Raw genomic sequence first — 14,969 nt, 5'->3', positions numbered from 1 at the left:
CCGGACAATTAAGCGCACCCATATATAAGCCGCACCCACTGAATTTGACAAAGAATTTTTTTTTTTACATAAATAAGCCGCACCTGTCTATAAACCTACACTAAAACTAATTAACTTTACACAGGCTTTAACGAAAGACAGTGTCTGTTACACGGTGTAACGGATGTATGTCCTTATTATTTTCTGAAGCTCATTTCTAAGTTTCTTTGACTAACCCGTAACGCTGTTGCCAAGAAAAATAAAAAAGCAAGAGTTTTGGAACCCTGTCTGTGCTTATATGATTTCTGTTGTAACTGGAGTTAGTGAGCTCTCCCTTCACCCAGACTCAACGCGCTACAACGGCTTGTATCTAAACAGTAGCCTACAAAGAAAGTCATTGTTCACTGTCTTCCTCCTTCCTTTCACAACTATTTCTTTCTAGAAAAGAAAGGGTTTTTTTTTTTGGCATCGCCGTGCGTAAAAAAAAACCCCGCTTTTTCTCCCGATGCCGTGCAGCTCAGAACACAGGTGAGGTGCATTTTTTCTTTTCTGTTCGGAAATTTCATTGATCTAATGTTATGGAGTTCAGTTTTTTGGGATTCAAAACGTGGGGGAAAAGTAGCGGCTTATTGTCCGAAAAATACGGTAGATCTTTAGTCTCACTCAAGCACATTTCATGTTTCTGATAGCCTTGATAGACCTGGGGATTGGTTTTACAGTTGATGGTGACTGTTTCTCCTGGAAGAACAGATTTCACTGCAGGAGTCTGAGTTACTGTGATCTGACCTCTGCATTCTGTAAAAATACACAATAATGCAGTTTTGTTCCTCCACCAAAAGTCCACCACAGTGATACATTCTAATGAAACCATCGTACAACAACCTCTGTTACACTACATTAAACACACACAAAAACACACACACACAAAAACACACACACACACACACACACACACACACACACACACACACACACACACACACACACACACACACACACACACACACACACACACCCCTCAATCTGGAGCACAGTGTACTATACACTGAAAATGACAGGAGGAGAAATAACACCAAATGTCTACAGTCAGTAACACAATAAACATTATACATAAAGACAGTAAGACTTGGCTCTGTTACTGGGATTTGTCAAGTCAAGTTTATTTCTATAGCACTTTTCACAACAGACATTGTCTCAAAGCAGCTTTACAGAAATCAACAGTCAAGGTGAACGTTGTGTGTTTATCTCTGATGAGCAGCCATCGCGACTGTGGCAAGGAAAAACTCCCTTAGATGTAATGAGGAAGAAACCTTGAGAGGAACCAGACTCAAAAGGGGAACCCATCCTTATTTGGGTGACATCAAGAGTTTGATCATAAATCTTTCAACAATACAGAACACTGGAGAGTGAGAACTAACATGAGAACTGGAGTATAAGATTATAAGTAATGTTCTTTCTACAGTCCTATACAGTCTATATGGTTAGTAGCTCCTAGTTCTATGAGCTCAACATTTGTGATCATCACAGATCCAACACCAGCTTCCTCTAACCAATGTCAAAACTCCACACATGTAGTGGGATACAATTGGCACTGGTACGTCTCTAGATGGTTCGGGATGTTTGCGAGTTCGGCATCTACTTCTTCAAAGGTCCATAATCTTCATGAGGTGGGACGTGACTGGAGCTGGCCAACCTCAGGATGCCTCGGGATGGGGAGAGAAAGAGAAGCAGTGGAGAGGAATTAGCATAGCTGCGGTTCATAATATTAACAGCACAAGTTGATGATGTGCATGTGATCAGATGTTCTGGAGCACAAGGTTATGATGTGAGACGTATGTTATGTGTAGGCTTTGCTAAAAAGATATGTTTTTAAACTGCACTTAAACTGGGAGAGTGTGTCTGAACCCCGAACACTGTCAGGAAGACTATTCCAGAGTTTAGGAGCTAAATGTGAGAATGATCTACCGCCTTTAGTGGACTTTGCTATTCTAGAAACTACTAGAAGCCCAGAGTTTTGAGATCTTAGGGAGCGTGACGGATTGTAGCGTGTTAAGAGACTGGATAGATACATGGGAGCCAAACCATTTAGTGCTTTATAAGTGAGTAGCAGTAGTTTGTAGTCTATTCGAAACTTAACAGGAAGCCAGTGTAGGGACGATAAGATTGGGGTTATATGATCATATTTTCTTGACCTTGTGAGAACTCTTGCTGCCGCATTCTGAACTAACTGAAGCTTGTTTATTAATGATGCAGGACATCCACCTAGTAATGCATTGCAATAGTCTATTCTGGAGGTCATGAACGCATGGACGAGCTTCTCTGCATCGGATATAGATAACATGTTTCATAGCTTAGAAATATTTCTAAGGTAAAAGAAGGCTGTTTTTGTAACTTGATCGATGTGATATTTAAAAGACAAGTTGCTCTAAAATAACTCCCAGGTCTTTTACTATTGAACTAGTGGTTACAGCACATCCATCTAAAAGCAGATTGAGATGCTGGAGCTTCTGATTTGTGCGTTTAATATTTTGGTCTTTAGAACTTTTGAGGCCCAGAACACAAATTCAATATAACCATGTTGCTTTCCTGGTCAGAAACAACTAATTCGTTAGGAGCAGCTATGATAATTAAATACAGGGCTTCGTCATCTTTTAGAATGTTTCAAGCATATAGCATTAGGTACGCTAGAATATTTTCTTAGCACACACTCCATCTTACCTCACTACACACACTCCATCACACCACACTGTACTCACTCCATCACACCACACTGTACTCACTCCATCACACCACACTACACACTCCATCACACCACACTACACACTCCATCACACCACACTACATACTCCATCTCACTTGGCTCGGCTACTGGAATTTGTGTTTGTGCATTTTATATTCTGTTTTTTAGATCTTTTGAGGCCCAGAACACAAATTCAATATAACCTTCAATATAACAATTCCTGGTCAGAAACAACTAATTTATTAGGATCAGCTGTGATTATTTAATACAGGGCTTCATCATAATTTTGAATGTTTTGAGCATATAGCATTAGGTACTCTAGAATATTTTCTTAGCAGACACATAAAAATGGACACTGGCAGGACTACAATAGCTATGACAGCATAACTAAAAGGGAGAGCCAGAAGGTAACAGAGACATGAGAGATCCCTTTAATGACAGCCCACCACAACGCTGACAAAAAACTTGAATGAACGCATAAAAGTGGGGGTGGAGGGGGATATCCATACATCCTAGTTAAATAAAACAGTTTATAGTTCAAGTAAAATATAGTAAAATAAAGTAAACTAAAACAATGATCCCTCCAGATCTGCTTCTTTACCTCTTTTCCTGTTAACATAAGGTTTGACTCAACAAATATGTTTTTAACCCCTTAGCCCCAATATCCCATTGTTATCAGGTGTTAATGTTTAGCAATAGATTAAATAGAAAGAGAGAAGAGTAACCATGACTAATTATACTTTATTCTAAACCTCTAAGCCTCAAGCAGCGATTTCAGATCACTGTTTTTCAATAAAAAACGTATAACTAATGTATTTGCTCAATGTGTGCATGCATAAAAAATGCAGTACTTTATATTAATATTGTAATAACGAGTCACAAACACATCCACTGCTGCAAATCCCGGTTTATTAGAAAAGATAAGGGTCCACTGAACAACATGCCGTAAAGCAGTGGTCCCTAACCCTAACCCCGGGGCCGTGGACCGGCACGGGTCCGTGGGTCACTTGGTACTGGGCCGCACAGAAAGTATACATAACTTACATTGTTTCCGTTTTATTTATTATCTGATTCTGAGCGATGTTTTATTTTGGAAAATTACCAAATTTCCTTTGCCACATCTGTCTATGACTCACTCTTGATGCATGTTATGATGCCTCAGTCACATGTCATACCTCCATCTGCTACCTTCTTAAAGGGGCTGCCCATAATACATTACTGCTAAATTGAAAGCTAGCAAAATGCACAAAAAACAACACAGTTGATTCACGTTTATTTTTATATTTAGAAAATACCAGTTTTTATGCCGGTGGTATTTTGTTGTATTTATCCGCAACACCTTACAGACCGGTCCGTGAAAATATTTTCTGACATTAAACCGGTCCGTGGCGAAAAAAAAATGTTGGGGACCGCTGCCCTAAAGCATTTTTGCTCCAACCAAACAATAGTGTTGTAATTTAGATGGTAATTCTTTTGTCTAAGTCACAGTACTTCGGTTTGTGTATTGTTTGTATATGTTTTGTTATAACTTTTGCATGAAAAACACCACCTTGGTGGTAAAATAAATAAATAATAATAAAAAAAAAAATAAATATATATATATATATATATATATATATATATATATATATATATATATATATATATATATATATATATGTGTGGTAGAATATAGTGTTACAAAACAAATGAGACCACCCACCAAATTTTATTTTTTTTAAACAAACAGTAAAAGAGGCAGAATCTCGGGCTTGAGTCTTCAATCTATAGGCAGGTGTCATCACGTTCTGCTCTGCATCACCTTTCATTTCAAACCTTTTATTTCCAGCCAGTAGCATTTTGGAAACAAAATGATTGATGTAGCCAATGAGTGCAGGATTCTAATGACCAGTGTTGGGGGTAACGCGTTACAAGTAACGTGCATTACGTAATAATATTACTTTTCTGGAGTAACGAGTAAAGTAGCGTGTTACTTTATAAATTTACCTATTAATATCTGAGTTACTTTTCAGTTCAATTATTTTGCATAAAAAAATAAATGAATCAAAATGAAGGTAGTCACGTAGAATTCGCGCACTCACACGTGCGAGCAGCGGGAACAGAAGCTGGTCAGAAGCGGAGATGGCAAACCAGAGCATTACATTACTGTGATGGAAGTATTCTTATTATTATGAAATAGTCGAGGAAAAGGAATAATGGTTAAGTGTAGATTATGTGTTGGTGAAACGCTCTTGTCAACTGCAAAAAATACCACTTAAAAAAAACAAAAAAAACATCTGCATGCAAAGCACAGCACTACAGATGTGTGTGTGTGTGTGTGTGTGTGTGTGTGTGTGTGTGTGTGTGTGTGTGTGTGTGTGTGTGTATAATGTTGAATATATGGAAATGGAGACAGAAATATAGAAAACTTTTGCCGACTTTCCACCACTGCAGCTCTCTAGACTGCTCGAATAAAAGTTTTCTGTGGGAGACACATGTACGACGCCATCACAGCAGAGAAAGAGAGTAAATTCACAGCTCATCTGCTCTTTGTGGATGAAGATAAACTGCCACGGTCACTGATAAAAGCGTGAACTTTGTAAAAGCGTTCAGAATGTTGATGAAGCTGATGATGAAGAATGATGTAGACGAGGACGAGGTCATATTTACGGAATTGCACGAAGTTTTATGAGATGACAGTGAAAGGTATGTTCTCTCTCCACATCACCGGTGTGCAGCCCACACATATCTTTTGCCCTAATATAACTTATTTCTTAATGGCAATGATCTATATTACACCTGTTACACCGGTAAGGCGTGAAAGAGATACAAGTAACGCAAAAGTAACGCAAAAGTAATATAACGCATTACTTTCCATAAAAAGTAACTAAGTAACGTAATTAGTTACTTTTTTGGGGAGTAACTCAATATTGTAATGCGTTACTTTTAAAAGTAACGTTGCCCAACACTGCTAATGACATATGGGAGGTTTTTATTCTCCATGTGGGCGAGTTCTTAGTTGTATTATTCTTTAGAAACTTTACAAAAAAAATAATAATACAAAGAAAAATGAACAGTCAACTAAGTTGTTTTATCTGAGATTTGCACAAGCAGCAATGAGGAAAATCTCTTGGGGGCGGAGTAACAACAGAGACTTGGAGATCTGCATTAAGATGGAAATCTGAGCCTGTTTTACATCTGTAAGTTACAATTTATCTCCCTTTACAGTTTTATACCATGTAATACGTTTTATTGCCCGTTTGTTTTCATAAGAGAAATGCTTGACAAGTGTGACCTTTAATGGTCAGCCATTCATTTATATGCAGACTGTATGAATAGAGTATAAATGGCCAAGTGAGTTTAGAAAATGGCTCTTAAACAGGGGGATGTAGAAAATTATCAGACATAGTCTCAGATAAATGTTTGTAGGAATCTCATCTTCATTTAATTTAAAATATAAACTCATGAGACATGTTGCTTTTAACCCAGTACTTTTCTGGATTGGTCTTGGACTTAATTCATGTATTTATATGTAAAGAAAAAAAGTTAAATTCAGGAAATTTCATCATGTAGATCTTTTTGAGCAATATCAACTTTGAATGATTGACAGTTAAACTCAAAGTGTTTTCTTTTTAAATATATTTAAATTGTGTATGTAGCCCACTTTTATCAGGAACTTTTAACATTTAAATTCAGGTAGGGCATTTTCAGCAGTGAGTCCCAAAACTTGTGGCGAAGGCTACTTGAACAATGACAGTGTGTCTGAGTCCTGAGCACTGATTGGAAGGCTGTACCATAACTGTGGGACTTTGTAAGAGAAAGTTCTGTCCCCTGCTGCAGTCTACATTATTAGAAATACCAACAAATAGCCTGCACCTTTTGACTGAAGTAGGCAGGGCAGATTGTAATCAAACAAAATTTTACTCAGGTACTGGAACACAAGACCATTTAGTGCTTTATACATCAGTAGAAGTATTTCATAATTAATGCAAGATTTGTTCAGGAGCAAATGTACACTGGCGATCAAAATTAGAGAACAATTTATAAACAATTGAACAATTCTGAAATAATGTCATCTTCACTGCTCAACAATTGAAGGAGTTTTTGTCCTGTCTATACCATGCTACCAGAACACCTTTTCCACAAAATAACTAAGGCATTTAAAAAAAAAAACATTATTTTGCAGCTTCCCGTGGGCTCACCACCTGCAGGAGGGACCGTAAGGGACGGTGCTGTGAGGATTGGGCAGCAGTCGGAGGCGGGGGCCTGCTTAGACTGCTGCCCCCGCGACCCGAATTACGGATAAGCGGGAGAAAATGGATGAATTAATTAATTATTTTGCAGAAAACACACTGATCAAAATTAGAGAACAACAATGACTGTAGCATGGAAAAAGATTACAACAAAATTTTCTGAAGGTTACAGCAGTCAGCAATTAGTAGGAAGTGTACAGGCCTCTGCTCTGAATCACTTCGGCACATCTGCGGCCACAGGACAGCACTAGTCTCTCACACTGCTCTGGTGTGATTTTGGTCCACTCTTCTTCCAGTCTCCTCCACAGTTCGGTGACTGTGGTGGGTTTCTTGGCCATAACTTTGTCACCAAGGATTTTCCAGAGGTTCTCTATTGGGTTGAGATCAGGACTCTGGGCAGGCCATGTCATTATTTCAATGTTTTCAGTTTCAAGGAACTGCTTTACCCGTTTTGCTGTGTGACATGGAGCGTTGACCTGAATGAACACTGCAGGCTGATTGGATGATGAATGCATGGAAGGAACCATATGTTGTTGAAGAAGGTTCTGATAAACATTTGCATTCACTCTGCCATGTAGCTGTAGAGGCCCAACTCCTGCTGCAGAAAACATGCCCCAAACCATGACACTTCCTCTTCCACTTTTCACTGACTTCTTTACACACTTTGGGTTCAGTCTTTCTTCAGTTTGTCACCAAACATAATGTTTTCCATCGGACCCAAATAAATTAAACTTGCTTTCATCACTAAAGTGAACTTTGAACCAGTTCTCCTCTGTCCACACAACATGCTTAGTCTAGCCTTTTTATTATTTCTGCTAATGAGAGGTTTGGTCACTGCAGAGTGGGCTTTCAGTCCAAATGCTCTTAAACGTCGAGACACTGTATGACGAGACAGATCCTTACCCTGTTCAGCGCTGAACTGGTGAGCAATTCCAGCTGCAGTGTGGAAACGATTGCCCATTAAGATCCTCCGCAGTATCCTGTCCTCTCTTGTATTTGTCTTCCGTGGATGACCAGGCTTCTTGGTGGACTTGAATGAGTTTGTGATGTTGTAAAGATTCAATATTCTTGAAATCACAGATTTGGAACGACCAACTTGTCTTGCTATGGCTGATAGGGTCATCCCTTTGGCCTTCATCTGGACAACCTGCTGCCGGAGGCTTTCAGTGACTTTAGAACGGCCCAATATCTTGCAGAGTCAGTGAAACTGGAAGTTAGGCTGCCAGTAAAATAGGGGTTGACAGATAATCAAGAAAATTAGCACCAGGTACCAGATTAACACCAATAACTGGGAGGTATCTGAAAGTGTTCTCTAATTTTGATCAGTGTGTTTTCTGCAAAATAATGTTGTTGTTTTTTTTTTAAATGCCTCAGTTAACTTGTGGAAAAGGTGTTCTGGTAGCATGGTATAAACAGGACAAAAACTCCTTCAACTGTTGAGCAGTGAAGATGACATTATTTCAGAATTGTTCAATTGTTTATAAATTGTTCTCTAATGTTGATCGCCAGTGTAGATTGAATAGGACAATGATGATGTGGTCATATTTCCTGGTTCTTGTAAACATTCTTTTTGCTGCATGCTGGACTGAAGCTTAGTAAGTAACTAGAAATTGCATAAATAAGCTTCCCTTCAGATCCAGACAGTAAGTCATTACAGTAGTCAAACCTTGATGTTATAAAAGCATGAACTGGTCATATTTCCACAACTAATCATATTTCTTATTTTAATAATATTTCTTAGATTTAAGAAGTCTGTCCGATTAATGATTTTATATGCATTTCAAAGGAAAAACTAGAGTCAATAATCACACCTAAGATATTTTACTCTTGCACATGAAGAGACAGAAAGACCATCCTGGAATACTACGTTATATGAAGGGGAGAATATATAGTATAAAAAAAGCTTCAATTTCTAAAATCTTGAAGATAAAGGGGAGGTCTGATATTGGCCTATAGTTAGACAGCTGACAGGGGTCAAGTTTTTCAAATTAAGGGTTTAACTGCAAACTGCCAGCATGCATGATTTAGGTACATAAACAGTGTCGAGGGAATAATTTTTTATTTTATTTTTTAGAATGTTCAATTGCTTATAGAATTATCTGTTAAGGAAATTTATAATAAATTATCTAGATCACAATTTTATGATTTTCATGTGGAAATAAGTGCAATTAACTTGGTCTCTTGAATGGGAGTAAGATTTAGAAATTTTTGATCTGATTGTACTTTTATCTACAAATGTATTTATTAAATTGTCTTAGTATAAAGTTTGAGTCTTGATTTTTTAATCATCACTGGCTGTTGAGGGTGTGAATGTTAATGTGGTGCTTCTATTTGTATTGAACAATAATCAAGATTTATGCTTAATAATCGACAATAAAGGTAGAAAGACATATTGATCTATCATCACTAAGTGCTTTTTAAACACTATGGAGACACTCCTTCCATGCTGTTCGAAATATTATCAAAATAATTAGACCATATCTATGTTTAAATGGTTCCTTTCACTCAGTAGCACAGAGCAGTGAAATGAGAGGGAGATTTACATGAAGACGGCTGAATGATCCTCTTTCTCCCAAAATAGAGCACCACTTTCACCAGATGTTCAACTTCCTTCAGCCAAACACACTGAAGCACAACACACAGCACTGAATGTACAGCTAAACACACTCTCTCATCACACTGATAATGACTACTAACTCTAATAAAACACACCCAATGTCCAAAATGAAGCTTTATTTCAGCAGAGCAAAACTACAGGAAGAGCAACAGGACAGTGAAGAGAGTAAAGACAGGAATATCAGCATTGTGTAGAATTGAAACTCTATTGTAGATGGATGTGTGAGCAGCTCAGTGTTTAATTCTATCTTGGAGCTGTTAGTCTTCACACTGGCTCTTTCTAAACGTGACCGGATGATTGACACTGTCATGGGAGACGGTACAGACAAACTCCTCCCCCTTTTCCCAGAGTGCTTTGCTGAGGGTCAGGGTGCTGCTGCGTGTGTAACCGTCCTTCTTCTGTTCTTCAGGGCTGGTTAGAACCCCTTCATTCACCACTGAGCCGTCTACTGTCCAGCTCACCGTCGCCCCCTGTGGAGAGTAGGCAGACAGCAGGCAGAGCAGCGAGGCCGGTCCCTCAGAGAGCTGCAGAGACGATGGATGGAGCAGAGACACGGAGGGCTTCACAGTGGGACCCTCTGTAGAACAGAAAAAACAAAAACACATATTTACACAAGTTACACAACATTTCCTCAGCTTCTTCACATCACTGCAGTTCAGTAGAACTAATCAGCAGGAGAACATTTACAAGCTACTATTATTTTTTTTGTAGCGATTAGGAATTCGATCAGCTTTATTCTGTTTTAGCGGCTTCTTACTGATGTGTCATAAACGTGCTCCCTGTGTGATAGTAAGAAATTAATCTGATGAAAGAAATTTTCACTGTTTATCACAAACACACAGCAGCATTCATCTGTATTTTCCATCAGCACAGAGACTTCAGAATAATGTACACAACACTGCAGATATGAACCAGTGAGCAGTTTTCCAATCACCAACACAAACACACTGGAGATTTATTACATGTTTAATATTCACTCGTTTCTTATGCAATTTACTGAAAAAAGTTTAGAGTTTCTCCCAATTTATTTCAGATGCACACATTATTTTCCATTAGCATTATTTATAGAGTACAGAGTGAAGAATTAAATAAAAACTAAATATATATTTATTTTGTATGAACTATAGAGGTTTAGAAGTAAAACACACTTACTGATGCTGAGTTTTGTTCCTCCACCAAAAGTCCACCACAGTGATACATTATAATGAAACCGTCGTACAAAAACCTCTGTTACACTACAGTGAACACACACACACGCACGCACGCACGCACGCACGCACGCACGCACACACACACACACACACACACACACACACACAAACATTTTGCATATGTGTGTTGTGTAACTGCTGCATTTTTGGCTCTAAATGTTAAATCATCATAAGATTATTATGTAAATATAAATAAGGTTACACATTAGTGAAAGTGATCACATCAAACAATGATGCTGCTTCATATACCATCAATCCACTAGAGTGAGAAACAAACAGCATCCAGTGGATTTGCATTGGCAGCACATGCTTCAGTGCTCTGGGAGTGTTTATAGCGCTGTGACTTTCACACTTCATGACTGAGAGCTGCTGCTACAGAAACTTCACCCACAGCTACCATGACTTTGATCCCCGTCTTCATCTGGACACTGATCCTCTGGACTCAAGGTCAGACACTGCTTCATATTTTATCTCTACAATGATGTGTTCATACAAATACACGTATTGTTCCTGTTCTAATATTTCAGTTTCATGCTGCATTATTGTGTATTTTTACAGAATGCAGAGGTCAAGTCACAGTAACTCAGACTCCTGCAGTGAAATCTGTTCTTCCAGGAGAAACAGTCACCATCAACTGTAAAACCAGTCAGGCAGTGGCTAACAACAACTACTTATTCTGGTATCAGCAGAAAGCTGGAGAAGCTCCTAAACTCCTGATTAAATATGTAAATGAGTTACTGTCTGGTGTTCCAGCTCGTTTTAGTGGCAGTGGATCTGGATCTGATTTCACTCTGACCATCAGTGGAGTCCAGACTGAAGATGCAGGAGATTATTACTGTCAGAGTTACCATAGTGGCTATGTGTTCACACAGTGATATAGAGTCGTACAAAAACCTCCCTCAGTCAGATAGTAGAGAAACTGCACTGCTGCAGCTGGGAGCGACTGCAGGTGCTGAGTTGGAGGATGTGATACACACAAACACACAAATTCCTATTTAACAGACAAAACCATCAGGGCTTTTACTTTGATTTGTGTCTGTGTGTTTAATCTGTTGGTTTCCAGAACATTTTGGACCAGAACACAAATTAAATTTAGCAGTTTAAGATTATCTTTGACTATTTCCCACAGTGATTTATCACTTTTTATAATGTTTTGAGCATATAGAACTAGGTGCACTAACAAAATTGTTTGTAGTAATTAGAGGTGTACGTCCACTTGTTCGTACCAAATTTTTTCGTTACAGGACTTTTGGTTTGTTACACACGAGTACTGAATGCAATTTTTTTTTTTTACATACAGAACATTATTAAAATCTGAGTGATTACTCAATTTAATCAATATAACAAAATCATTTATTTGATTAATTAGATCTTCTTTATAAAATGTTATAAACTACTATTTTATATATAATTTAAACAAGCTGGCATTTTATTTTAAATTGTTTAAAAAATGTAAACAGTTCAAATGTTGATAATCCAAAATATTAATATTAATAATAATAAAAATAAACTGCATTAATTTTATATTTTGAATTTTTTCCCCCTAAACATTCTGAAATTAAACTGAACCATAAATTTTGTGTACTGTTACAGCCCTAGTATTAATATATTAATATGATGTGAAGTTCAATTACTAGTGTGACACGAGTAGTAACGGCTACTTTTTAATTAAGAATGAATAAAACAAAAAATATGACGAAGTTAAGCAGCTACAATCCTGTATCAGACATAAATAGGATAACATTCTCAAAACCTCAGCAATTGGTCTCCTCAGTTTAAAGACATATATGGAATGTTGGTAAAAGAAGAAGGGAAACTGTGCCATGTTGCAGACATCAAATTCAAAATGACCTTATGTTTTCTGTCAAATTTTACATTTACTCAATTTAAAAATGTGTTATCCTTTCCATATTCTTTTGTGAAAAAAATATGGGTTTACGAGATTGGTATATCTCTGCATTCTGTTCTGATTTACATTCGTCCCAACTTGGTCTTCTACCATCTTTCCTCAGCATCACACATCAGTGTTTCCCTGCTTTACATTTTTTTGATGTTTCTACCTCAGCATGACTGGATCCATCATTGGTCCTGGAAAGAGTGTGTTACTACTTCCTGTGCCATTCTGTGATTCTGGTCTCCTTCCTGCATTATTGTCTATCGAATAAGCATCTTGCACATCTGGAAAGGCACCATCAATGCTGAACGATATATCCAGGATTTGGAGCAACACATGCTTCTCTCCAGATGATTTATTTTTTAAGGAAGGCAGGACAGAAATGTCAGCAGGGCAATGTTAAACCTCATACTGCATCTATGACAACAGCGTGGCTTCGAAGTGCCAGCGTGGCTTTTTTTGAGAAAGTTGCTGCCATAGTTTTTCCCTTTAAACTGAAAGGAATATTTACTATTTTAACATCTAATATAATTTTTTTATGTTTGGTTATAAATAAAATACAGGTTTAAGACATTTGGATATTATTGCAGTTTGTTTGTATTTACATTTTACACAGTTTCCCAACTTTTTGGAATTGTGGTTGTACTTTATACAAACAGTTCTTAGTTTAAATCATAGACTTTGAACCCATCTTCTTTCTTTTTAATTTGTATTATTTTGTTTAGTATTTTCTTTCTGGTCTGGACTATAATTGTGTAAATTCTTATTCGTTTATTTATTAGTGTATTTATCAGTGGTGGGTGGTCAGGGCCAGCAAAGCCTTTCTCTGCTGATCTAAACACTATCAGAAGCACTGACCTACATTTACCTCAATTCTAATATTTGTTAAATGAAATTGTATTAATTTATTCCCAACAGTTTATTATCTTCATTTTGTAGTGTTTCTCTTGGCTGCACTGCTTCCAGTACGTGTATGTAGATGTTAGATTTTTTGACAAATCAAATTTCAGCCTCTACCTGCTGCCATGTGAATCTAATCTGCCCAGGGCCTGCTAAGTTAATGCTGCTGGCTCTTTGGCCGTAGAGAATATTAGCAATGGGTCTGTTTCTTTAACCAATCAGATTACAAATTCGCCTCACAGGTCCAGCTAGCTGGCCCAGAATAGTGTCAGTGAGGAGAGATCGGCCAACCCCGAAGCTAGCTAGCGTGTCTCAGCCTGGGAAAGGGTTTGTTCTCCACTTCCAGACCAGTGAATACGAGCGGTACCACTGGATTACAGCCTCTGAGGAGCGGTGCAAATTATGAGTCTGCATCTCTGGTGAGTAGGTTGTATTTCATTTACATTTTTTGTTTTTGTCATGCTATTAGACAAATATTGATTCTGAACTGCTCCATATGATGTAGGTGCACAGTTGCGATTGTAGTGTAGAGGTTTGGAGTTTAACTGGGTTTCTTGCTTTAGTAAAATGGTACTCACCCTCCATATGTGAAATGCCTCTCTTTCTGTAATGTCACGAGTTGTTATATTGGGCTTTTGTACAGAATCAATGGTTTCTATAATTGCGATGTGATTGTGGTGGTATTAAGAGGTGGAATAAGTCGGGTAAAGTCCCACAGGCCCAGGTACCAAATGCACCGCCTGCCACTGGTATTTATAATAGTAATTTATTGTTTTTATATAAATTCTGAGCAGAAAGAGAAAAATGATGTGAAAGTGATCCACCTAAAGCCAACACACACACACACACACACACACACACACACACACACACACACACACACACACACACATTTGCATGAAAAGCTCTGATTCCCAGAACAGTTAAACACTTTCAGCAGATGTTTCTGGTCCGTCATCAAAACTCACTCAAGCACAACACACAGCTCTGCACTCGACCTGCTGTAAAGGTGCAGTTCCAAATCACTAACAAAGACACTTCACTACTGAAAAATGAGACATGATTTCCAGATTGAAGCTTTATTTCAGCACAGCTACACCACTGACACCACCTCAGACTGCTAAGCATGTGTTAAAGTTTACACTTGAATTCTAGTGGTCTTCACAGTGACTCTTTCGGAACGAGGTGATCTGAGTGGTGTCGTGGTGGGAGATGGTGCAGCCGAACACCTCGGCCTCTTCCCAGCGTTCTTTGCTGAGGATCAGGGTGCTGCTGCAGTTATAGACACCGTTTTTCTGATCTTCTGTGCTGGACAGAACACCTTCACTCACCTTGACTCCATCCACGGTCCAGTTCAACAGCGCCCCCTGTGGAGAATAGTCCAAAAGTTGGTTTT

At 38.2% G+C, this 14,969-nt stretch overlaps 2 long non-coding RNA genes across 2 annotated transcripts in view; both read right to left on the bottom strand.

The window, feature by feature from the left end:
• Positions 1-14,969, bottom strand: part of LOC310729190 — a 159,883-nt gene that overhangs the window by 128,099 nt on the left and 16,815 nt on the right. The window lies entirely within an intron of this gene.
• Positions 9,670-11,045, bottom strand: LOC310729174. Its single transcript, XR_014534468.1, has 2 exons — positions 10,721-11,045; positions 9,670-10,145 (listed from the first exon to the last, which is right to left on the bottom strand). It is a non-coding gene; the product is annotated as an uncharacterized lncRNA (long non-coding RNA).

The sequence above is a fragment of the Silurus aristotelis genome (assembly GCF_946808225.1).
Source record: "Silurus aristotelis genome assembly, chromosome: 7".
NCBI classification, from domain to species: Eukaryota; Metazoa; Chordata; class Actinopteri; order Siluriformes; family Siluridae; genus Silurus; species Silurus aristotelis.
Note: the sequence above shows the minus strand (reverse complement) of the source record. Positions and strands in the feature narration are given on the sequence as shown.